The sequence below is a fragment of the Rhinolophus sinicus genome, chromosome 3 (assembly GCF_057876585.1).
Source record: "Rhinolophus sinicus isolate RSI-liver-muscle chromosome 3, RSI-T2T, whole genome shotgun sequence".
Classification (NCBI taxonomy): domain Eukaryota; kingdom Metazoa; phylum Chordata; class Mammalia; order Chiroptera; family Rhinolophidae; genus Rhinolophus; species Rhinolophus sinicus.
Genome location: NC_142503.1, coordinates 5,951,690 through 5,978,617, shown reverse-complemented (window position 1 = coordinate 5,978,617; position 26,928 = coordinate 5,951,690). Strand labels below are relative to the sequence as shown.

The 26,928-nt window shown below is 43.4% G+C and overlaps 1 protein-coding gene and 1 non-coding gene across 5 annotated transcripts in view; one reads left to right on the top strand and one right to left on the bottom strand.

The window, feature by feature from the left end:
- Nucleotides 1-9,839: 9,839 nt before the first annotated feature.
- Nucleotides 9,840-9,909, bottom strand: LOC141570936 (small nucleolar RNA SNORD123). The gene has a single exon (XR_012495376.1). It is a non-coding gene; the product is annotated as a small nucleolar RNA SNORD123 (small nucleolar RNA).
- A 2,900-nt stretch (nucleotides 9,910-12,809) lies between these two features.
- Nucleotides 12,810-26,928, top strand: part of SEMA5A (semaphorin 5A) — a 421,628-nt gene continuing 407,509 nt past the window's right edge. For 2 of the 4 annotated variants that reach the window (XM_074329094.2, XM_074329093.2), the window contains exon 1: nucleotides 12,810-13,225. The gene's annotated coding sequence lies outside the window, so the exon portion shown is untranslated. The remainder of the gene's footprint in view (nucleotides 13,226-26,928) is intronic. The other 2 variants (XM_074329090.2, XM_074329092.2) reach the window with 2 other exon arrangements.

The window sequence follows — 26,928 nt, the reverse complement described above, 5'->3', positions numbered from 1 at the left end:
GAGGCCACAGCCTGGCAAGCAGGAAATACCCAGTACATGTCGGTGATCGAAGGCAACATATCAGACACATTAGCAGACACTTCACTGAGGATTGTCCGACCTCAGACATTTGTGACTTCATCGATGGATCCACCACATATACAGGTGAAACACGTGCCATGCACCACACGGGGCTCTGAAGAATGAAGTAGAAGACAGTCCAGCCTCCTCAGAGAGCGTGGCAGTGTTTATCTTGGTGGAGGCTGGAAGGTGTGGCACACTTATCTGGGAACGAGGCACCTACAGGCCATTTCCTCACCACCCGCCCGAGGTCCTGAGATGTTTCCCTGGTGTGAGTTGGAATGACATCTCCTGAGAGTAGGGAAAGGTGAAATAAATATGTCATGCTGCATGATTAAAAATCATGTTTGTGCTTGTTGAGCTGGGAAGTTAGGTTAGAAGGAGAATAAGCAGTGGTCACAATGGTCTGTGCTCCTTATTCAGTGGAGAGTCCTTTCTCAGTTCACTTCCCACAGAAAGCTCCTGCCACTCGTGCGGAAAGCTGTAAAATCTGATCCTAGCAGAAGACAAAAGGTCTGCGTGCCTGTGCATGTGTGTGCCTGTGTGTGTGCGAGGCAATCAAAGAGTGACCCCATAATATGACAGTCCCTAAAGTAATAAACTTGGCAACAAACACTTTTCAGAGGATATTATAGATAACCAAAACATTTCATACAAATCAACTGATAAAAGTTGATATTTTAGTGCATCTTTGACCGAGATAAGCAAATATTAAGACTCTTCTTGGATTACATTAAGACTCTAAAGAGGAAAACATGTCTCTTGGTAGAGTTCTGTATGGAATGAGTTGCCAAATAGGATACTCAGAGCAAAAACCTTACAGACAGGAAAACACTCACCGTGCTGCTCAAGCCTTTGTTCTCTCGGATGACATCTTTCTGAGGACTGTCAGAACCATTCATGCTTTGCAGACAGCTGAGCTTTTGTGCTGACAGTAATCTGAGGTCAGTGGTTGGTAAGGAGGCTCTGTGTCAGACTCATCTGGGGAACTTTTTCAAAGTCATTCAGCCCCTAGTGACTGATTCTGTAGGTATAGGGTCAGCCTGGGCTTGTTTATGTTGACAAAACTCCCCAGATAGTTCTGATTAGTCACACTGGCTAAGGGTCATGGTGACAGGTCCATCCAAAGGAGGCACTGGAGGTTAATATCAAATTTCATTGTAGAGTTATTCAAGTTTCCTGTGTTGAATCTTGTATTAGAAGATTGGTGCAGTAGAACGAGTATAGGGTTCGGAGTCGGACAGTTTTGCCTGTTGCTTTCTAGAGGCACATTCTCTCTGAACCACATTTTCAAGCTCTGTAAAATGAATGGCGCAGTGCCTTCCTGCTACTCTCTGTTGTCTCTTGAATGTCCTGTGTCACACCGCCTCATTCACTGGAGATTCCTCTTGGTCATGTCAACCTCTGCACTGGTCACACGTCAAAGATGCTGGCTTTCTGTCCCATGACCCATCTGTCCCCCTTGCCTGCAGCACTTCTCCACGTGGTCCCCCATTGTCATGGACACACACACCTGGACAACTGCACTTCGTCGGTCTACCCCTGCGCTATGACAACTTCTCCTGTTCCTTTTCTCCAGGCTCCCATTGCAATGATTCCCTGACCTCCTCTTGCCCTCCAGTCCATTGAAACCATCATCGTTTTTGTCCCCATGTCTTTTTAGTTTGCTTCCATTGCATGACCATCCTTAAGGCATTTCGTTGCAAACATCTTCAGCTTTCCTGCTTCGCTCTTTTTCTGTTACCTGGTGAAACCACCTCCTGGTTGGACCCAATCATTGGCCTTGTCCACACTAGCGCCTGAGCTGCTGAACTTTGCTGGAGAAAATCTCACTCCAAGTGTGTGGATGGAGTTCATTTCAGCAGGATGAGCACAAGCCTCGACTAGTCATTCATTCAATGCAGCATCAAGATGACTGTGAGTTTGTTTTACTGATTTCCAAGATGTTGATTTCATAGCTTAGCTTCTCTTCGCTAAGGTTCATGACCTCTCCCTACTCCCAAACCTGGCCTCAAATAGTTGGCTCTCCTTGTCCACGGGTTCCCCATCCACGGATTTAACCAACTGCAGATAGAAAATAATTGAAATAAATGTTCCGTTGTTGCTGCCGTGTACTGTGTAGGTTGTGTCTGTACTGAACACGTACAGACTTCTTTTTTCTTGTCATTATTCCTAAACAATACAGTATAACAACTGTTTACATAGCATTTACATTGTAGTAGGTATGATAAGTAATCTAGGGATGATTTAAGGTCGCAGGAGGATGTGTGTAGGTTCTATGCAAATATGACGCCATATTATGTAAGGAACTTGAGTATCTGCAGATTTTGGTAGTGGTGGGGGGGTGGGGTGGGGGGGTGGTGGGGGAGGGGGGATGTCCTGGAACCAATCCCCTCAGATACCCAGGGAAGACTGCACTTCATTAGGAAAACAAACCGAAGTTCTTAGAGGGGCAGGTCTTTATCTGCTTCAACAAAACTTCCATTCCCGCCTGTGCTTGGTCTCCCTTGGACCTCTTTACCATGACAGTGTTAAGACAAACCCTGCTCTCTCCAGACACAAATCCTATTGCCTCTTATCTCGCCAAGCCTTTTGTTCCTGGGATTATCGTGTGTGTGTGTGTGTGTGTGTGTGTGTGTGTGTGTTTCTACATAGTCAATTTCTCGTCCATGAAGGTATTTCAATCAGTGTATAAACATACCTCGAATGACCTACGTTAAAAACTAGCCCTCTGTGCTCACATCCCTCAAGCTGCTACCAGTTTCTTCCTCTTCAGGACAAAACTGCTCTAATGAGCTTCCTCTGCCTACTGTCTGAATGTCCTTCCCATTACGCTTCTTTATTGAATTAAGAAATTTTGTGAGCATACAGAAAAGGAGAGTAATCTAATGAACACTCACCAAACCACCTCTGTCCAATCTTAACATTTTGTTTTCACTATTTGCTTCATATCTTAAGTTTTAAAAATGGAAAACAGAATAACAGATAAAGTTATCTTTTCACAATCTCTGCTCCCCCTCCCTGAGATTCAACACCCTGAATTTAGTGTTTATCATTTTCTGTGCTATTTAACGGCTGTGGATGTATTTATACATTATATAGGTATGATATTTTTGGTTTAGTACTTTATGTAAACTGGCAGTATACTGCATATCCTCTGCAACTTTGCCAACTGGGCTGTATGGAATATACATTTTCAACTTTATAAGAGTGGCCAAAACACGTCTTCCCAAGTGATTGCACCAATTTACACCTCTAGAGTTCCCCTTGACAATATTTGATGACAGTTGGTATCGCCAGACTTTCTTATTATTGCCAATCTGATTGGTATGATATGGTGCCATATTGTTTTAATTAAATTTCCATGATTATTAGGGAGGTTGTATTCTCTTACGTTTATTGGCCACTGAGGTTCCTGTTTCATTTGCACAGTATTCTTTTGCTTTCTCCTCCTCCACTGGATTGGTAGGAGTTTGAAAATATATTCTGCCTCTCATCTTTTCTCAATTGTATGCACTGAAAATTCTCCGAGGCTATGGCTTGATTTTAAGTTGTATTTCATCATATGGAAGTTCTATACTTTAATGTTGTTTGCTGTATTGATTTTTTTTTTTTCTCTTTATGGCTGGTCTTTTATCTTGTTTTGAGAACTGTTCCCTATCCAGAGGTCATATAGAGAGCTCCTTATATGTTTTCCTTAATGTTTTCTCACTTTAGCTTTAATCTACCTTGAAGTTATTTCTATGAATGGCTTGAGGGAGGCATCTAATTCACTGTTTTTCCATCAGTGTTGTCAGTTGTCTTAGAACCGCTTGTTGAGCCCCCCCTCTCCCCAGTGAGCCCCTTTGTCACAGGTCACAGTTGGCATGTATGTGGGTCTCTTTATGGGCCCTCTCTTATATTGTCCTCTTTGTCAGTCCTTGTTCCAGGCTCTCAGTGTCTTGATTTCTTGAGCTTTATGAACAATATTGATACCTCACGACTCCCACTTACCTTGTTTATTTTCTATAGGAATTCCTTAACCACTCTTAGACCTGTGATCTTTCCTTGCTTATAAATTTCATGATCTTAAGTTCCATAAGGCAGTGAGATTTTGATTGTATCTACATTGTATTTAAGGATGAATTTGGGGAGCATGGATTTTTTGAATGACTATTTCATATTCAAGATACTATGTACCGAATCATTCCTTACGTAAATATAGGATAGCATTATTTATTCAGACCTTCTTTAGGATCTTTACATTTAGTTTTATAAGTTTTCCACAAAGGTCTAACATATCTTTGCCAAAATTATTCTTAGGTAACATATTGATTTTTTTATTAATGCTATCTTTTCTAAATTATATCTTCTCATATTTGCTGCTGGTTTATGGGAACACAATTGATTTGTGTATTGCAATTCTATCTAGCAGCCTTACAGAACTTTGTCTTTATTCTAATTATTTATCTGTACATGTTCTTAAGTGGTTTTACTGGAGACAATTATATTGTCTGTAATTAAAAATTTGTTTCTTCCTTTTGTGGGGGTTGGAGCCAGTCTCCCCAGAATGTGACCCCCTGGCACGCAGGTTAATTTGAGCTGAAAACAATGGAAGCCCAACAAACTCAGAAAGAGTTGATTTTTTTCTTCTTTTTTTTTTTTTTTTCACCTCCCCCTTACCTGCCTAATGGAACTCAGGTAGGGAAACCTGCTTCAGGAAGGAAAACAGCGCAGTCATCTTAGCATATGTGAATTAAGCAGACGGAGAGGATCCAAGCACAAATCTCTAACCAGAGATGCCCCTCTGCCCATTGTTTCTGGGTGACCCTGCATGAATTTGTTCACCAAACGTTTGCTTTCTTGTTTGTCAATTGTCTACCTTCCTCTCCTTAGTTTGAAATGACATACCTCATTTTGCCTCATGGTCTTTGGAATTTTCATGCTTATTTGAATTCCCCCATGGGGATGTATTAAAATTTGATTTTTTCCTGTTAAACCACTGTATGTCATTTGAATTATTTGCCCAGCCAGAAAGAACTAAGGGATTAAGGGGAAAGTTCCCCTTCCCAGACACTTACCAACCAATTATTTCAGTGTTGAATAGAAGTGTTGATGTTGGATGCTTGTCTAGATTGTCACTTTCAACTGAATATCTCTAGCTTTTCTTAATTAAATGTAAAGTTTCTTGATTGATTTTGTAGTCTATCAGAATAGGTAAATTCCTTCTATTACTAGTCTAATAGCTAAGAGAATTTTTTTAAATGATAACTGTTAATTTTTTTCTTATTTTTTTTAAATTTAATTTTATTAAATTTATTGGGGTGACAATTGTTAGTAAAATTACATAGGTTTCAGGTGTACAATTCTGTATTACATCATCTATAAATCCCATTGTGTGTTCATCACCCAGAGTCAGTTCTCCTTCCATCACCATATATTCGATCCCCCTTACCCTCATCTCCCACCCCCCACCCCCCACCTGAAACGATCATATGGCTTTTCTTTATTCTGTTGATGAGGTGATTTATATTAATATGCTTTCTAGCGCTAACACATCCTTGAAGTTTTGGGAGTTTGACTTATGACTTCTCTGTTCACTAGGATAACTTTCATAAAAATAGGGATTATTCGTACCTTGAATATTTGTAGAATCTTCTTAGAAAACCATCCAGGCCTGTTTATCTGTTTTACTTGTTAAGTACTTGTTGATGCAGCTTCTTTAATGAATGTTTGAATTCCTATTCCCTCTTTAGTTTTCTAAAGCTAAACTTTTCTAAGAAATTATGTATCTTTTCAGAGGTTGGTCTATTTTATTAAACTTATATATTATTTTTTTAAACAGCTTTGGTATTGTTGATTTTTATTGTACATTTATAATCTTTCAGTAATCTGTTATTAACTATTATTTCCCTTTGCTCTTTTTCTGACTTTTTGAGTTGGACTTTTAGCTTGTCAATTTCAGTCCTTTCCTAATAAGCCTTTCTCTGTAAACACTACTGTAGCTACATAAGTTTTTATGTTGGATTTTCATACAAAATATGAACTTTTCTGATTTCCATTGTCTTCTGTGTCCCACGTGTTATTAGAAATGTAGCTTACAATTGACAAATATGAAGTATTTTAAATGATTAACCTGTAACCTAAATGCATGGCACTGATTATTCACAATTCATCGGGGCTACTTTGTGGCTCCAGACGTGCTTAATTTTTGTAAATCTTGTATGAGGATTTGATAAGTCCATTAAAATAATCTTGCTACTTGTTTTTCTCAGAATATCTAAATTCATACTATTTTTTTTCCTGTGGAATTAATTAGTGAGAGAAATGTGCTCCACCAATCATTGTGGATTTGTGAATTTTCCTTGTAATTTTGTAGATTTTACTTTTTATATTTTAAAACCATTTTGTTAGTTGCATACACATTTATATTTCCTAAAGAAGTGAATCTTTTTTAGATAGTGAATATGTTTACTGAAAAAGATTTTACCTTCAAAATTTATATTTCTGATATGCATATTTGTAAACTATTTTGACTGATACTTCCGTGGTATATTTTTCTCATTCTGTTATTGTGCTTTCGGATAGAACTGGATTTTATATGTTTACTGCAATTCTACTTCTTCTTCTCTTTGTACAGTTTTTTCTTTCCATTTGTCTTCTTTTTCTTTCCAGCCTTCTACTGGACTGATTGAGTTATTATCTTTTTTCTTCTCTATTGTTTTAGAAGATGGTATCTATTACTTTTTGTTTTTTCAATTACATTACTATCTTTGTTACTTCAACACTGTTTGAGTTAAAGTCTAACGATATTTCCACTCTTCCGTGGAATCTCACTCCCTTCCCCATTTTCTTATTAATTACAACTCATCCCTCAAATGTCAGCTCAAATGCCACCTCTAATGCTATCTGTCTTGATTCCCCAGACTAAATCAGACACCTTAAATGTGTCTTTCATAGCATTTATTAGGGCTCATGATGACATACTTGTGGGATGAGTCCTTGATATCTACCTTCCCCAAGAGACTGTAATTCCAAAAGGGCAGAGGTGGCTTTGCATTGTTCTCAGTCTATTCTTAACGTGCAGCCCAGTGCCTGTGCAACAAACTTGCTTGAAGGCAGAAAGCAGAGCGGGAGGGAGGACTGCATGGGTGGTAATGTCAAGAGATGAAGATGCCGGGCTGCGAGATCTGGAAAAGCCTTGTACCTTGTGTCCTTTAGGAATCACATTCTCTTGCTAAGCCCAGAACAGAAACCATGATGGACAAAACCAAAGGGAAAGTTATTTCTTTCTCCTGTTATGAAGTCTGGGGGTTGCAATCCATGGCTGAGCTGGGGGTTCCATAGAGTCACCAGGGGTTCAGGTTCCTTTTCTCAGCTCTCCTGTCCTTGGCTCATGGCTTATATCCTCAACGTTACCTTATAGTCCAGGATGGTGGCTGGAATTTCAACTGTCACGGTCAAGTTCCAGGCAGGAATTCGGAAGTGGGAGGGAAGGCCAAGAAAGATGACGCCCAGTTAGTTTTTGCCCCATTTTATGAAGCCTTTCTTGGAATCCCACCAACTTACATCTTGTTGGTCACAGCTAAGGCCCATGGTCTCACAGCAAGAAAGTTTTTTTTTTTTTTTTTTTTTTTTTTTTTTTTTAAGACAGGCAGATTGCAATTCAAATAAAATAAGGTCTGTGTTTTTAAGGATGAATGGGGGTGTTGTTTGGGGACAATCACAGTGGGATAGTGCTATAGACTGAGGGTGCAGGGAGACTGGTCGACCAGTAAGAGGTGCTGGCATTTTGGGTGAGAGAAGTAGACACTCTGAATTAAGGTGCCAACAATGGGAATGGAAAGGAGGGTCTGAAATGAGAGTTGACAGAAGGGTGACAGGATTCCTGACAGCTCATCTTCCCACTTACTTGCTTCAGGAGATACTTTGCCTACTGGTCAATTTCACTTAGTAGATATTCTTTTTATTGAACTCAAGGTCATTATGAATTAATCTCCCTGGTAAATGATGGAATAAACCAAGGCAGAGTAATTTGTATTTCTAAATCTACGTAGGATGAACACTATTTTTGAAAATTTATTTCCAAATGTACTTATTTCCCCCCAAATCTCTATTTCCAAAGACAGAGGAATATGGAGGAAATTGATTAATGAGCATCAAGCATATCTTTTTTAAAAGTACAGCCATTCTTCTCTTAGAGAGACTCAAGATATATACAAGTCTCCATGTCAGAAAATAACACTCAGGAAACCATATGGATGCTTTATCTCCACGCCACAAACCATCTGCACTTCCTCTAGTTTTCCAAAAATCTTTTAAACTTAGCCTTTTTCCCTCTCCCCGTACCATACCTATAAAAAGGCAACTCTCGGTGTTTTAATTTAATTTTAAGGAAATGGGTTGCTAGAAAATTGTATCTAGAAATTTAACCATAAAGACAAGGCAAAATACTTCCAGATTTCTAGACTACTTGGGTCTTCTGGATACACAGATGAAGTAAAATACAATGTCTTTTATTAATAGCCCTTACCGAAAGTGAGTGAATCGCTAAGCTTTTCTAAGGAAAAAAGAAATGACACTTGTGAAACGTATGCTTTGGTTGTTGGCTCTCTGAGTTCCTTGTGAACAGACTTTAAACAGGTTGCTCCCTTGAATGTAGCCCTGAGTGGGCAAAGGTGGTTTTCACCTGTGGAATGAGTTCAAGTGCGCTCAGAGGTGAGCAGAGCTCACCTGGGTTGGGTGGGGGCCAGGTCGCTCCGTGTCAACCTCCATGGAACAACTGGCAGTGGCAAAAGACGTTCCTGTGACAGATGAGGGAGGCAGGAAGCAGGTGCAGGATGACGTGGGTGGAGCTCAGACTTCAGAGGCGGGAACGTGAAGGAGTGCCCAGTGCACAGGCTGGCAGCGGGCTGGCGAGCAGGTGCCCTTGTGGCTAACCTGATCCTGCTGTTTAAGGTCAAGGATGCTGTACTTTGTCCCGTCCCCATTGATGCTTGTTTTCAGATGTGCCATAACTACTTGCTTTCTATTCTGTCTTAGTTTCTGGGCTGTTCTGAGTAAAATCGGTCTGCTTACCTCTGCCATGGGAACGAGCATTTCTAAGGACAAAAAGACCCTACAGAGTTTCTGGTGAAGCTCAGGTCTTGATGAGGGGCTGATGGCTCCCTGAACTCTCCCCAGTTAGTGATTCTGCTTCTGTCAAAACTTTGGGGAGCATCACAGCATTATCTGTAGCCATATCAAGGGTCTTTCAAATATTTAAAGCATATGAACAAAAAGCAGCACTAGGCAATCTTAGTGAGGCGTGAAACTGCCTATCGCTTTACCAATGTTTAGCCATTTTAAGAAAAAAACTAATGGGGCTGATCAGAAGACCTAGCGGTTCTTTCAATTCTTAAATGCCACAATCTAAAAGAAGGAAAAGGAGTAAGAGAGGAACACTAGTGGATGAGGACTGTAATGTGCCCCCGGCTCATTGGTAGGAAATCCAGTTAAGACGTATGCGTCCAGATGCCATGATTTCTGGACTGAGGTTTTCCCTGCTATGAGTGCAATCTCACACATCGTAAGGGTCACAGATACCAAGGTTCCCCTTCAACGTCACTCCTGATCCGGCAGCATCTTCATCTCCTCCAGGTGACATTCTCTTGGGCTCCCTCCCTGCTGCTCCCTCTGAGGTGGCAGTTTAGCAGACATGGCTGGTATTCAAGCACGAGGGAGGGAAATAAAGACAAGACAAAATCGATTCATTATTTCAGAGACATAAGAGAATCTTCATATTGCCCCATAGAAATTGAGGTGAATCAGGAAATGGATGGCGTTTTTCAAGTCACATGAATCAGCGCCCCAGAATTCATCACTTTCACCAAGTGTTTGCTTGGTTCCCTCATCCTTTTACATTAGGAGCATAGCTAACCTAAAACAGTGTAGGGAGAGCTGTCGGTTTTAAAAGAAAACTAAACAGTTTTGTTTTGAAATTAGCACGTCTAGTTCTACAATGTGAAGAGAAGCAGCTTAATGTACTGTGTTTCCCCGAAAATAAGACCTACCTGGACAATCAGCTCTAATGAGTCTTTTGGAGCAAAAATTAGTATAAGACCCAGTCTTATTTTACTATAGACCGGGTCTATAATATAATATAATATAATATAATATAATATAATATAATATAATATAATTAATATAATAATAATACTGGGTCTTATTTTCCTATAATATAAAACTGCGTCTTATATAATAATAATATAATGTATTATAATATATAATTAATATAATATAATATAATATAATACCAGATCTTATATTAATTTTTGCTTCAAAAGACGCATTAGAGCTGATTGTCCAGCTAGGTCTTATTTTCGGGAAAACATGGTAGGAAGTTCTTCCGTGAGTAAAAACTGACCCAGAAATTTCATTTGGAAAAAGGAAACACCTGTGGATTCTTTAAAATAATTTTTTAGTAGAGAGCCACCTTCTGTGCTGGGCCCTGGGTGAGTATTTACTTCTATCGCCTTTTTTCTCTTTCAATTCTTACAAAGGACTCACGTGCCAGCGGGTTTGTTTAAGCTCCAGCTGAAGAGACTCCAGCTCAGAAAAGTTAAGGAACTTTCCCTAGGTCACAAAGCAGAATCATGACCTCAGTTTTGGGTCATTTCACTTTAAGGATGCACTCTAAATGATTCATTCATTTCTTGTCAGTACTCATTATTAATTTGTTTATAATTCATTATCACTAAGTATACATATTTTAACAATGCTTGGGTGTAGCCTGTAAACTGCCTGTAAAATTGACCTCCCTCCCCCACGTACACATAAAGTTAACATAATTTATCCAGTGAATCGTTATTTTATCAGTCTTCCTGCTTAGCTCTCTATATGCCAAGATTTTTTTTTTTTTAAGTGTACATGCCTTTAACTGTAATGTTGAAAGGTAAGGACAAAGATTAACTAAACACATCTGGATCCTAATTTCTGTCTCCCTTTGCTCTGGTGGCCGGAGGCTCCAAAGGTCCACCTACCCATCCAAGAACTAGAAGGTCAAGTGTAAGGAAGCGCCCTCCCTCCCCTCCCTCCCCTCCTATGAGGAGGAGAGGTTAGACCTTGGTCGGCCTCCTCCTACCAGGGCACTCCCAGGCCTGTGTGCCACGTAGGCAAGAGAATCGGAAAGTTAGGAATAGAGCTAGTGCCCCTGGTGCTAAGCACAGAACAGAGAAGTGTTAAGCTGTTCAGTAAGGTCTCAGGAGCCAGGCAGCTGCAGTGCCCCCTTTGCTCCCCCCCCCCCCCTTGGAAGAATGCTCCTCCAAAAAGGCACTCAGCCACTAACATTTCCTCCCAGATGTCTTAAAGGAAATCCGAGTGAGGCCTCTAGTCCCCAGGCAGCTCATCCCCAGTGTGAGAGAGACACTGGAAATTTGGGGCTGGGTTTGGCTTCTATGGAAACCTTCAGAATGGCTTTCATTTAATTCTCTTATTAAAAATAAAATTCTACAAAGACAGATCAATGTCAATTTGTATTTCTATTGTCCTTCTCTTGGATCTGCAGGCTATGACACCTTCCAGCCAGTGATGGGTTCTTTGTTTCACAGATAAGCTCCATGGCACAGTTTTGGGCACACTGGGCCATTCCAGCACGGGGTATCCCAACAACCAGACACTGGCTCTGGAGCTTTGTGTGACTGTGGGCCATAGCAGCATCCTGTGTCACTAGCTAAGAGAGGGCAGTGGTGAGGCGTTCCTGCGTTTCCTTATGCAAGGGGAACTTGAAAGCCACCCTCTGAAGACAAGATGGAGAAAAAAAGGGCCCAGAGAGACTGTCCCTATCCTCATCCAGAAGGAAACGGTGACGCGCCACCCTTCGGAGCTCTGAACTGACATTTTGCTAAAGCATCAAATTCTAGGAGTCTTGAAAGGTACTTTGCTTTCCAAGTATGAATCTTCACCAGAGTACTTGCTCGGTAAAGCCGGAAGATTCTGCAAACGTGCAACAAGTAACATTGGCCCAGAATTGGACAAGTTGACTTTGTTCACCCACGAACTGGGAACTCATCTCTGAACGCTCAGCGTGGCTACTTGGGGATCCCCTGACCCGCCTCCCTGGCTCGTCTGACTTGTTCATTTCTCTGCTTGATCTCCGCTGAAGTCGACCCAAACAAGGAGGATCCCCCACCCGCAGCAACTCAGTCTTTAAGGAGTTTCCATCTCAGCCCGCAATAGGATGTCACACAAAAAGAAAAAAAAAAAAAAAATCACAAACTCGGGAGTCCGGGGAAGGACTCGGCGGCCCCTGCCCAACCCCACCACACGCCGTATTCGGCCCGGGGACCCGCACGTACCTGGAGCCTAGGCCGGCAGAGTGCACGCGCCACGTCTAGGTCTCCACCCGCACCGCCTCCGGCGCTTTATACCTCGTCCCCCCCAACTCCCCAAGTAGCCACGTCTGAGCGGCGGGACAGGGGCGGGGAGCACCGAAGAAGGTCTGTGCGAGGGGCGGGGGCATGGGAGCCCCGGAAAGTCCAGGGTCAGGCGCTCTAGCGCCAGGGAGGGCGGAGTGAGGTTCCTGGGGTACAGGGGGTCGCCCTGAATGCAGAGGGGGTCCTGTCCCGGGAAGGGGCGGTGTCGGGGGAGGGGCCCGCGGAGGTCAAGCGCGGGGTGGAGCGCTCGGGTTTCACCCGGCCTGGGAGGGGGAGGAGGAGACGCGGCGGCGGGGGCGGGGCGGGGGCGGGGCGAGGCAGCCCCGCGCTCCCAGCTCGCGCACCCAGCGCGGCTCTACTCGCCGGGAAGGCGGCGCCGGCGGCAGCTGTTCTCACTGCACCGGCTCCCGCGCTCTGCCCTTCCTTGGAGGGTGGGCTCCGCAGTCCCCCGCCGGCCGCTGCCCCTACCCGGGGCCGCCCCCAGTCTCCATCCCCTTTCCGTGGGTCCTTGTAGCTCATCCCGGGGGCTCCCCTGCGGAGCTGGTTCGGGCACCCAACTTTGCCTCCTCGCCCATCTCCCCCTCTGGGAGCGAACCTGCCTCCCCCCAGCCAGGCCTGGCCGCACGCCGGAGGACGGCCACCCCAGCCCGGAGTGCAGCAAGTGGGGGGCGGCTGCTGCCTCGACTTCCCTTGCGGGAGCTGGAGAGAACCCTCAGACCGCTCCGGGGCCACAGGCGCTGGGTGACTGGCACAAGGAGAGCGCATCGCACCTGGTGAGCCACCGCTGCCCCACCGAGGCCGCAGCCCCCACAGTGCCGCGTTGCTGGCGGGGACCTGGGGGCGGCAGTGGTGGGCGGGTGGGTCCTGTCCGTCTTGGGCAGGGTGGATGTGCAGGCCTGGGAGGGGGACGCCGGGTGGTGGCGTTTACAGGATCGGGACTGCCACCACTGAGGGGGCTCCAAGCTGGGCTAGTGCGCGGGTTGGAAGTTTGTGTCCCTGCCTTTGCCGAGGTCTGAGCGTGCAGAGGTAAGGGGCCAAAGCGACCGGATGGGCGACCGGGCGGTGGGCGAGGCGGGAACCCTACCCGACACCTCGCGAAGGTGCTCGGTGGAGGTCTGTGCCGGCACCCGGCGCGCGTCCAGGCTCGCATCGTTGGGAGCAAAGGAAAGGTCCGGATAGCTGGGACTTCGCGGTCCCATAGCCGCTGCTCCGCAACCCCCCAGCTGCGGCAGGTTTTCCTATTCGAGTTACAAAGGTTTTGCGGCGCGCGTGAAAAACCGGAGGCAATGGGACTTGGGCTCAACTCCGTTAAGCGCTTTGGTTAATGAGGAACACTGAGGCCGGGGGCCACCCGGAATGTCGCTGCCTGGGATGCAGAGGCCTGGGGAACCGCCGACTCAATGGGCTGCCGGCTGGCTAGTCCCTTTCCGCGGGCATCCCTCCGCCGCTCCACGGATTTCGTATCCCCTGGTTCAGGGTTTCGGGGCCGGAGACAGATCCGGGCCCCGGAGGGAACTGGTTCTCCTAAGATGTGCGGGCGAACCACCGAGGAGGAATGCTGTGGTTCAGGTCGCTGCCGGCGGCGCCGGGTGCCGGGCCTAGCGCAGTCAGAGCCGATTCCCCAGGCTTTGGCGGGAAGCGCTTTCACCTCCTCGCCTTTGCTGATTTTGTACCTGGATGCAGCTGCTCAGAGTTGGGATTTAACTTTCCTGCGCCTGCGGCGTCCCGGGAATCCCCGGCAGGGGGCGCTGAGAGCGAGCGCTGGAAGAGGGAGAGACGATGCTAAGAGCAGCGACACAGTCCTGGGTGAGTGGGTGAGAGTCCCATCCAGCAAACAGCAGGACCAGGCAGATCGCGCAATAATTTCATAGGGGTGGAGGATGGGGGCAGCTGTCTGTGAGTAGGAGGAGCTGTCAGCATTGCTGGTAGAAGGAACAGGAAAGGTGGTTGCCACACACAGCCCTCTGCATAGAAAGGTTCCTTCCAGGGACAGACAGTTCCCTGCAAACTCTTCCTGTCTGTGCGTCTGTCTTCCTCCCTGTGACGATTGCCTTTGCCCAGAAAGATGTCGAAGTTGAGTGAAGGCAATGCACGTTATGGTTACGTTTAATACTGACAAAGTTCTGCTCCTCGGGAGCCATTAGTTCAAACACTGAGAGTTACAAATGATTGTTGCAGCTTGTTGTTAAGAAAAGCAATCGTATGTCACTGTTAGGTTCTCCAGAAGAGCTCTGTCCTCATGGCCAAGTTTGGGAGTAGCAGATGTGTTATTAATTATAGTTAGTCTTTTTTTCTAAGCAGACACAGAAAGACAAGAACAGACTTTACTAGGGAAGATTTTTAATACCTAATTAGGATTGCTAAATTAATTACTAATTAATGCCAGTTGCATTATTGAAGAGAGGGCAAAGTTTATCATGTGCTATCTTGAGTGACCAGTTCACAATTTCAGTTCAAGCAGAGAACACTTTAAGTTGTGTATCACTTATAAAATAACTTCTCTTGTCTATGCCTGTGTTTACACTAAAGGGAACATGGATTTTTTTTACCCCAAAGATTTGTATCCATGTTTTAATGAAAAACCAGTTTGAAATGTAACTGTTTGGGCCACTTGAAACACAGATATCCTTACGTTCCTTTCTTGTAGAAACTTTGCAAGGAAATAGCCAATCCTCCAGGATGCTGCACAGTCACACACTCATTTGCATATTCAAGGAACCAAGAGACAATGAACTAGTACCTGCTTTTACACGCTTTTAGCCTGTGCACACTTTTCTTAACGGGGAGAAGATGGATGATGATAATCATTTTGTGCCTTTTACGAATTGTACTAACCTATTTGATGGTTTTAATGGCAAACAGCTGTGAGATCCCTGCTGCGAGCAAAGACTTTAGTCTCCTGGGTGGTAAAGCTTGTCTGTCCAAAAAAAGTTTTTGAGATGTTCAGAATTTGGTAATAATAAGCCTGTGTTCTTCACTGCCATTTCCTTTTAGAAGTATTTCTTCACTGTGTCTGGATAGATCAAAACATAGATACATACAGTGCAGTGGCTGTGGGACCCTAATGAATATATACGCATAGAAGGAAACTTTGGCATAAGCTTTAGAGGGTTCATGGACCTTCTGAAACCCCATCCATAGCTTTGCAACAAGAAATCTTGCACAGAGTCACTTTAGACTCTTGATCAGGGCCAGATGTTAAAACCAACCACCTTTTCTCTATACTGTATGAAATTGCTCAGAAATGCCCGTGATGTTAGAGAGAGCTGCTTAACTGGACCATTAGATAGTTTTTATTAACTCGGTGATTATTTTTAATGATTCCATATGTCCTTTTATTTATTTATTTATTTTGGTTATACAATCATTGAAATTGAGGCTTTGCGTCTGCTACACCTAAATGTCCATCCAAAGGTATATAGGCATTCTGTCACATAAACAAGTAATCAGGAACTCTAGAGTTAACTAAGCTTAGAAACTAATCCCTAAGAAAAGGTTTGGATTACAAATCATATAGTTTGCAGGACTGAACAAGTCAATCAGTTTATAATATGTCCCAGTCAAGGAATCCATTTTTGTAGTAGTTTGTGTACAAGCGTTTGAGCAAAGTAGTCCCACATACTGCAGTCACTCCTCCATAATTCTTGATTTAAAAATTATACTAAATTTGTATTGAAAAATGCTTCTGAAATTGTTGCTATAGTTACTCAGACAAAATACTTAGGGTATAATGTTAACACCGAGATGACACATTTTTAGTGTTAAATAATTTTTAGATGTACATTACGGTGTCTGACAAATTGCGCTACATCAGAATGCAAATTGTGTCATGTGGGACCTTGTACATTTCTGCCCACCTACATCGATTTGCAAATTTAGACAGAGAAAGTGAACCATTTTCTCGAGTCCCAAGGTGAGTATCCATAAATGCTTTAAGTTGTTTATGCTGCCTTCATATACTGATGCTGACAACACAGAAATTTTCCCGTATGTACCCAGCAAACTTTTAAAATTGAGACGCAGAAGTTTTGTTGAAAATTACCGGTTTTTCTCACTCTGCCTGCTGCCTTGCAGAAATGATCTGCCATAGGCAGGGGGTAATCTGCGGTCTCTAATTCCTGCATATGTCGGTAGCATCATAAAGGTAAATGCAACAGGTGAGGAGGAGCTCACTGGGAAACAGTTTGAAGAAGCAGCTTTTCATGTACTTGATCAATACATCACTTATTTCTTGGCTGTATTTATCAGGTCCTGGTTATCTGATATATGAAATCAATTTCTAATAGCATGTGAAGGAGAAAAAAATGAAAGTAAGTTAGAACATACTTAGCAAAACTTTTCACTTCCAGTGAGCCTACCCCAAACTTGTTTTGATTCAGAATTTAAGCCAAACAGAACAAAGCCAATGAAAACCTGATCCCAGAGAAGGTAGTGTAAAAGAAATGATTTATTGTAATGTGCTGGTATTGACATAATTACTTTCTGCCATCTAAAGGTTAGAGACCCAAGGAAACCTGGCTCTGAGTTTCATAGAGCATTTTGAAGCCAGGCCACTTCAAAGACAAGTTATATTTCACCTGGGGCATGACATTCAAAATGGGATTAACCCAACAGTGGGTTCAAGAAAACAAGAATTTTCCCCTTCTTTCTTTTTTGTCCAAGATTAATGGTTGTTTGACAGGAACAAAGACGTACGCACTATGTTTTCTTTTCCTAAGTTTTAAAATATATTGGCAGTACTGTTACACTTGGAAAAAATAAAATCATTCTATGCTTTATTCTTCCCCCCCGCCCCCCGCCACATATACTAGAATTGGTTTCCTGCTTAATAGTGAAAAACACTAATTTTAAGAGACTAAGTTTTTTAGGGGGTGAATTTCTTTTACTTCTGGAAGGCCATGAACTCACTAATCATATCTTTCCATATTTCCTTCATTATCTGTCACTGTATCTCTGTGGAATTGGCTGACTCGAGTTCATGTAGAATGATGAGGAAATATACACTGGTACCATTTTATTTTATGTTGCATTTCTGTGTACATTTGAGAGTAGATCACATTACTGCAATAGGTAATTCAATTACAGATATGTACGATAAGCAAGCAGGAGAGTGATGCTATCAGAAACCAACCCTACTGGGGAAACAACACTGGATTTGCTGAGATGTGAAATTAAAGAAGTTCTAGGTAAGTGACAGTCATTATTGAGCAAGGACAAATTGTTCACAGGAAATAGAGCCTCTTTTCAGTCACTTCAGATTCACCCAACATTTGGCAACGATATATGATGTGCCTATGTAAAGAAAAGGAGCCCCCCACCCCCCCAAAAAAAAAGTAAAGAAAATTTCTGCTAAGTTTCCTGTGAATTTCCTGTAAAATTATAAAAAGGCTAGTGCTTGGCTAAAACTTCTCAGAAGAGGTGTGGTCTCACAAACTGAGTTCAGATAAAGTTCCACACAAAGAACTGACCTTTCTGTAAGAAAAACTGGAGAGGTGACACATCTCGGTGAGGGCTTCCCTAGCTGTCCTCAGCCAGCTGCTGAGGGAGGTGGCTGCCTGCTGCCAAGACTTCTCAAGGACGCCATGGAAAGAGAACACATTGGAGGCCAGGGCCAGTTATGGTTGGATAGCCTGCAACTGATGGATTTTGGAATCACACCTGGCTTCTGTGATTATGTACAGAACCGAGATTTAGATCTGCCGTAAAACATTATCAATTGTAAAGCTGAGAACATTGTGGCTGGTAGCATACCGCAGAAAAAGTTGCTTGGATGTCCCACTTCCTTTCTTCAGCAGATAATCTAATTCAGCCATTGTTCATGCCAGTTGACACACAAGGATGAACTAAGTAAGAATTTGCTTTTAGACATCTGTCATGTAAATTCCCATGTGTTCTAGCTGTGGGCTTGGCTTTAAGAGAGTTCTAGAAAGTGGTGTAGAATAACTACCAGAAGCCCACGGTTTAATCCAGCTGCTTGCCTAACTGGGCAGGGAGTCTGGAGAGCCTCCACCTTGAATGGCAACGGGCAGGTCCCCAGGGGACAGGCCCGCCTACTGTGCTGGAGAGATGTCAGCGGTGGTGGACGGATTCCTGGCCAGAATCGGGCAGCTGGAGAGGTGTGGTGCGGGCAACAGCAGTTGACAGGGGCGTAACTGTCCCTGTGACTCAGGGGTCGGAGAAAGGTCCTCCAAGGGCCCTGCCTGAGTATGTGGATGAAGTATGTGAGAGGAGATGGTGGGACGTCAGTGGTGGCTCAGTCAGAATCCACATCTGCATGGGGTCTGTGCATCCTCTCAGAGACAGGTCCTCAAGAAGATAAAGGGGGGTGGTTGTGGTAAAGATAGGCACCAGGGCAGGATGTCTCTACAGAAGGTGTCAGGATGTTTGGTTACCAGGATAGGGCCTCAGGAATGAGGATGCAAAACACATCAGTAGCACTAAGTTATGACGCGGAGAACAGGCGAGGGGCTGCGTCTGAAACAAGACTTTTGGGGGCTAACTCTGGGAGATAAACACTATTCTTTCCAAGAAGAAAATGTTTGTTTCAAGTACCCCAAACGGATTCATCAGCCTAGTCTTGAAATACAAATGCCTTTGTAAGCCAAGGGCTGCATGCATCACTTACGCCAATATAGGGCTCTTTGCACAGGAAGTAAATGTTTCCTAAAGGCGTTGATGACTTTGCTTGACTTAGACATCGGCATAAAATACTTCATGTGTATTAAACCGTTGTGTGCATATAGAAACATAGAAGAATTGAAACTCAGGGACATTGTTTACTTATTTAAAATAGCACAGCCCCCTCCCGCTCCCCCGCTCCCTTCCCCCATGCAATTTCCAGGAATGTGTTGTATCCTTATTACATATTTTGACACATTACAGAGATTTTAGAAATTCTAGAGTATTTTAGAAATATGGCATGGTTTCTTATTTTATTTTGGAGATTAGGCCCATAAGCCTGTCACTTAGTTGAATTTATAGATTTAATAAGCTGAAACAGATGAGTGGATAAACAAAATGTGGTAAAGCCATACAATGGAACACAATTCAGCAATAAAATGAGCGCCTGATCTATGCTGCAATATGTGTGGACTTCAAAACATCACGCTTAGTGAAAGAAGCCAGTCACAGTCACGTATCCTATGGTTCCATTTATATGACATGTCTTGGAAAAGTAAACCCAGAAAGACAGAAAGCAGATTCGTGGTAGCCTGGGGCTGGGGGTGGGCACTGGGCACTGCAAGTGGGCAGGAGGCTGTTTGGGATGGTGGAAATGTTCTAACACTGGGGTTTGGAGATGATCGCACAATTCCCCGTTTCAAAAAAATCGTTGAATTGGATACTTACAGTGAGTCATTTTTATGGGATGTAACTTACACCTTAATAAAGTTGTTAAAAAAGTTAATCTGGGCCATAACCTCTAACGTTAGAGTGCATTCAACTGCCAATGGCCTAAACAAAGCCTCCTGCCTTTACAGAGAACTATAGTCTGGGTTTCTAGGACTTTCACAAAGCCTGGTGCTAGGGCACCGGATGCCAAGATGAGCAGTGTTTCTTTGGCACTGAGGCACCTCCTGGGAAGTGTGTCAGAGCTGTGATCTCTACAAGGGAAACAGGCAAACCTGGGTTGCTTCCAGATGAGACCACATCACCGGATTTAATCAATTCATTAAACTAATCAGCCAGCCTAGCCGCGCAGTGTTTGGCCCACCCTGATTCCCAGTTATTTCTTAGAATATACATCTCTTCTGCCACTTTCACTCTTCCAGATGCAGACCTCAGGGGGGATGTCTTTGAAAACACAGAATCTCCTGGTCTCCTCAGAGCTGAGGGGTCTGGAACTCCCAGAGAACCACTCTGCTCACATGTGGTGGGTGCCGCTTTCCTGTGATGGGGGGAGGTTCAAGTTGTCTGCATCTGTGCCCTCGTACACCTTCTTAGCAGGGTATTGGCTTCAGCAGGTGTGGCGGGTAACTTGTCACAGCCAGACCCAGTGGCATAATGCAGATTTTTAAATGCCCAGAGCCTCACTACTTAAAGGGGAGTGTGCTGTTTTTCTCCCTGAGATGAGGGAGAGTCATAGAATTGCTTCTAGCTCTTTCTATGTGCTTTGACATGTTTTGCAGCTAAAGTACAAGCTGAAATTAGGCTGTGGGTAGCGATACATATGAATTGCCTGTAATTGCCTTGCTCTTTGACTGCTGTCTCTGGGTGGAAGCAAGTGCCTTTAGTTCTCCCCTCGTGTTTATTGCAACTTCCATCTGTTTAGTGTGTGAAAAATCCTCTGTGCCTCCTGCCTCTGGGCTTCCTCGGCTCTCTCTCAGGCACCTTGCTCTCCCCACACCAGTTGGTTTCCACATGGTGACTTTCCGTGGGAGTGTTTATTTTGGCGCAGACAGTCTGAGCTCCAGATACCCCCGGCACGGCTCTCAGAAGCTCGCTGGGACTGGCCAGCCTTCAGTGCTCCCGAGCCTCTCTCCGTTAGTAATAAAGTATTTTGACGCAGCCCTGTGATGTTTTGGACAAGCGTTTTTGACAACGTCTAATTTCTTCAGCCCTTGTAGTTGTATGCAAAGATGGAGACTGACAGTGTTTTAAATTCTAGTGCACCACTTTTATTGACCCCTCACCAACATAATTGCAGAATAGCTTATTCTGAATTTGCCTCCTCCCAAACTTGCAGCGTAACTTAGACACAAATTAAGAGTACAATTTATAAAATGACCATGTTTTTCTATCACCAGTCCTAAATTATTACTCACCCTTGGTCAGTGGTCAGGAGTTATTTATGAGATTGCATTTTAATAGTTCCATTAATATTTCCTTCTGCATATTAGATGACAAAGGAGAGGGTGACATTTTATTTTCGATGTTATTTTTGATGGTTTTAATTGGTCAATAAAATACTGTTTAGGTCAGTATTGTGTGTGTGTGTGTGTGTGTGTGTGTGTGTGTGTGAGAGAGAGAGATTTGTTTGTTTTCTTTCAATGAGTCAATGTTCTCCAGATTTTAAGGAGAGCTAGGTAGGCATTCCACTCAATTGATTGACTGGTTACACGATTAGAGAAATTTCCATGTTGCCAGGACATTTATTCAGTTTTGAAACACAAGGAATAAGAAAGTAATGCACTTTCTGTTGGGGTAAGGCCTCCTTTAGAGTAATTGTTGATTTGTATTGGATCTGATAGTTGGAGTTGATCATAAGTAAGTAACACGTAAGTGTTATATACTCAATAATTGAACAGATTGCCCTCAGTGGGGAAAATGTATTATTAGACCATTACTTGTGATGATTTTTACTTTTTTCTAACCAGTTCCTTTTCTGGGAAAGATCCAATGTTAACAGCATATGCGTGTATTGATTTTGGACCCTCTAACATGTGTAGGATCCTAGCCTTCTGTGGGTAGGCTGGAACACTAGGAAGAACCTGGAATGTTGCTTCAGAGCCTAGGCGCCAATATGTGCAGCCCCTTCTTATTAGCTGCTACCTCCTCACCTCGTATCCTTCCGAAATTAAAAATTGGAGGATATTGGGCAACATGTCAGCGAAGGAAAACTCCTTTAAAGTTTAAGCTAGGAATCAAAGGTAGGCATTTTGTTTCTTTAAGTTTAATATTTCTGGACTGTAAATATAGAAGGAAGATCATGTTTTACAGAGGGCCAGTGCCCGGACATGAAACTTTGCCCAAGGTAAAGTGACCAGATGTCCAATGTGGAAAGAATACTGGACTTTGGATTCCCGTCCTTTCTGATAAGGCTGCTCCTCAAATATCCTTTGATGACTTTTTCCCCCCATATCTGAGGGATTCTCCGTTTCTCCCTCCTTATCATTACCCTCCTCTGGTCAATTTTGCTGCTAATCCAGCAGTCTTTTAATTATGTTCCTCCTTCACCAGAAGGTTTTGAGTCAAGCCGATCTTCAAACGTCTTCTAGTTGACCCTTATTACTAACAAGACCCAGCTCAGTCCCTTTCTCCTCCCTTCTCTTGTTCAATGCACACCCCATGCCCTCACGTAAAATGGGACTTGCTTGGTTTCATATCTCTAGCTGATACTCTCTGGCGTCTCCAGTATCTGGCTCTGTGCTCTGGAGATTCAGAGTTGCCTCTGATGTGACAGGGACCCCATAGCCCTGTGCTTTTGCCCAGAGACTTGTTCCTGGGCTGCTTCATGTTGACTCATGTAGACCAGACCTCATCTAGGGCAGTTATGAGTAGGACAGAAATGTGATGGCTGTGGAGTTACATCCCAGCATTTGCTTCACATTTGATGGTGTTCTCGAGCTGGGAAAAGCACACATCTGCTTATCAGGTAACTCTGAGTAGTTTGTGGCAAGGCGTTCAGAACCCCCGTTATTCCTCAGTCTTGCCTCAAGATAGAAAAGAGCCAAAGCCTTCGAGCTATGCCTCTCAAGGCCTTCAGTTCTCTCCACCTTTGAATCACTCTCACTGCCTTGGCCCCTCGTTACACCACAAAGGTGGTGCTGGGCCGGTGGGCGTACCTGAACCCAGGGGCTGGAGTTGAAAGTATTTCTGTTCAACTTATCCAGCCTTGTTGTTTTGTTTTGTTTTTTTACAATGCACATCTTAAACGAGTGTTTTCCTACAGCTTTCTATACTGAAAAATGCTGCCCATGAATGTAAATTGTGTAGTGGTCAGGGGGGTGCAGGGGGGGCGGTGGAGCTCTGCAAGCCCACACAGGGCATGGTGACTGTCATGGCTTTCCAAGCAGACTCCATAATCAGGCCTGGAGCCAAATTTACTCTCTGTCTGCCAGCCGTGATGGAATTCCTTGGTCCTATCACCAGATTGTGAAAAGAAATCCTTTAGGCAACTGCAGGCTGGCAAGTAAAAATTGCAAAGATTCATTCACTCGAAAGCTTACACCTGCAAATATTATTTAACTTTGAACAGTATTTTCTCCAGGTCCATCTGCTGGGTTTCCATCTCATGGAGGCTTATCTTGGTATGGACAAAAGCCCTTGAAGATTCTCAGTGGGAATCTTAGGGAACACATCCCAGAGATGATATCCAAAGGGCTGTCTGGATGTCCCACACTTCACTTGTCCCTGATCCAAGAATCTGTATCATAAGGGTCACATCTCTAGTAGAACTTCATGGAGTCAGTGTAAGTGCTGGGACTTTGGTTCTCGAGGCTATAAACTACAGTTAGGACAAGAGAGGGGAGAAGTCAGTCTTCACAGTGGTCAGACCCCTGTCAGTTAAAGTACTTAGAACACATTTTTTAGAAGAGTATCTACCAATGAATAAATTGTTTATTGAGGGAGGCTCAAGGAAATTATGCTTTGAACTTGGACCATGGCTGGGGAAGATGGACTTGACCAATATGGGGAGGAAAGCAGAGAGAATAACATACCTTAAGTTTAGGGTTGAAAAGAAGGGTATTTCCCAATGTCTACATGGTGTTGAAAAGGGACTTTTTTTCTCATATAATGGAAATTATAACAATTTAGAAGTACATGTAATTGTTTTGGTTGGTGGAAGCGAGTTGTATAGGTTTTGGGGTTGATGAAAGAGAACACTGATAAACATTCTTCATTTCATCTTGTGACCCTGAATTCCTTCATTATCTTTTAGAAAAATCTCAGTTTTTTCCTTCAAATTTTTGCTCTTTTCTCTCAAGGGATAGGAGAATCACAATGACCTCTCAGCCTGTGAGTATACAAGTGGGTTAGAGAAGAAACTCAGTCAGGTGCAGACCTTGTTTCATAATTCTCCAGTGTCACCCACATACCATCCAGATCCTTTCCCTCTCTCAGAGTGCCCGGCTCCATTGGTGGGTTGGTTTAGGGTCAACATGAAGGAGGGGGAGCAGGAAGGAAAGGATCCCCCATCCTGATTAATGGAGACCCCCCCTGAGCTCCAGAGAATGCTGATTCCATGTCTCTCTTTGCTTTTAATGAAGTCCAACTCTGGCTTCTTTTGTCCTGTGTCTAAGACAGTGATCGTTATTTGCAAAAGCAGCCGCAGTTCTGACCTTTCCCACACGTGAGCTTGTGATCTGCAGAAGAGTGTTACCACAAAGCCTTGTGACACAATTTGGAGTGGGAACACAACCCCAGTGGACTGGCACCCTGGCCAAGCTATTCCTTGGCGTGGCCTGTAAAATGTGGCTACATGTTCACCCCCAACAACCGGTAATCAAGAGTCTCTTTTAATTAGTGGTGGTAACACTTGAACGGTAATGCAGTTTTGGATTTGCCACTAAGTGCCTTTCAATAGGCTTTTGATTTTTTGTTTTCAAATTAAACGTGTATGTTTCCCAAAGAACAACAGGCTTTGGGGCCCATATTAACTGCCTTGAGTTTGTGGGAGATGGCACCAAGTGGGAAGAATCAGGGTTGTGATTGGAGGCTTGGCAAAGTCATCCCTAAGATGCCTGGATCAGGAGCAATGAGTGAATGGCTCAGGTTGGGGACTGAGGTGGGAAGCCTGCAGGGCTGCGGGGCCTTGGTGGGCTCCTCTTTAATTGCACTTTTGAGTGAACACAGGGTGGGCTACCAGACTTACTGAAGCCTGCGGGGTAAGCTTAATGAAAACAAATCAAATACACGTGGAGAAGGCTGCTTGCCCGAGCGTGTGTGGCATTGCTCTTGTTGATCTTTGTTCCTCTTCAGAAAAAGGCTCCCACGTTTTTCAAACCTGGCTGATGTGATAAATTTTGACTTCTGCCAGTTAGCCACGTTGCCTGACCATGCATGGCAACCCAAATATGTCCCAGTTTATGTCAGATATTTAAAAAGCCCCTACGAAGGGGGCCATCAGTGCCAGCCAAATGCATGTCTTGTGTCTTTCCTATATGTAGGAAGAACAAGATTTTGTAGATGTATTTCTGTAAAAGAGTTTGGACAGTACACTTCTGAGGATTGGTAGAGAGCTAAAGGAATTCATTCATATAAAGACATAATTGGAGATACATATGAAACTCATAAAATATACGTGTCTGAAATGTTTGGTTTCTCTGAGCAATCAGGAGGTTGTCAGCTGTTTTCTTTTCCCATATTAGCTTCCAGATGATTAATTGAGTTTATTTAATTAAATGCTCTGTATTTAAATGGAGTGGAGGCCCAGGGAGTCTTCTGAAATAATATTGTTTCCTATTGATCTACAGGATACCACATGGCTTGCTTATACTTAGAGAAAAGACATTCAATTCTATATTAATTATCTTTTAAAAAATTATTTGCTATTACTTCTAAAGTGGAAAGTCTATTTAAAAAAGTGTTACGGACAATCTCAAAAATCCCATGCCATGAAATTCTATTCCTTGACTACATTCCAGAGAAGAAAGCCAGTTTGCAACTACCGTGTTTCCCCGAAAATAAGTCCTAACCGGAAAATAAGTTCTAGCATGAGTTTTCAGGATGACGTCCCCTGAACATAAGCCCTCATGTGTCTTTTGGAGCAAAAATTAATATAAGACCCAGTCTTATTTTCGGGGACACACAGTAGAAAGACGTTTTGGTTGCTGCCATAGTAAGTTGTAATGTTTGGAGGGGTAGCTGTGCTATTTTTAACAAGTTCAAACGTACCCTGTGGTGGCCGATTTCCAGTACTCCAAAATTAGTTCTGGGAACTTGGACAGAACAGTGTCAAGACCTCAGACAATCGGCAAGCTCAACGTCTTTGAATTGTCAACCTCAGTCTAACGCCAGGATGGATGGCTTTGGCCAAACCATAGATCATTCTTTGGAGAAACAAGAGGATAACCTCTCACTGTGAACAAAGAGGTCAGAAGCTGTGGAATTAGGTGTGAGGCAAAGTGCGTGCTGAATAAAATTGGAAGCAGTTCCAGGCAAGTGGAAGATGACAATCTCTTGGTGATGAGGACATTTAAATACTTAACAGGCATTTTTAGTTCATTGGTAGGGGCATAAAGCAGAACAGCTGAGATTTTTTTTTTCTCCCTTCTGTTTTGTTTCCATGAAAAGAAATTCCAAGGAGAAGGTTGGCTGGACCCCAGGTCAAGAAAGTCTTCGTTATTACAGTGGCCTTTTATCTGTGGAAAAAAGAAGGAGAAATACAGTTCCCTCCTGAAAAGATCTCTCCTTACACATTTAGCCCCTGTCATCCTAGAGACAAATAACCAATTTGCTTTGAAAGAATTATATTGACATTTCCTCACATCTAGAGAAACACTTCAGTATTAAACACATAACTTGCATGCAGTTGTCCTTTGTAGTATTTATTGATTACAGGTTTTCTCTAAGGTGTTTTGTTTGCTTATAAAGTAATCCATAGTTTACAAGAGGATGGGCTAATTTTTAATAGCTTTATTCTGTTAAAAATAGAAAATCCTGTCAAATCCTGTCTGTTATCTTAATTCAAATTGACCTGGCAGACAGGAGGTAGATTTGATTCAGAGGAAGGAAAATGCACTTGGTTGAATTATAGTGTCTTGTTTGTTGACTGTTGACTTCTTCCTAATTGATACAACTATTCCACAGAATTCCA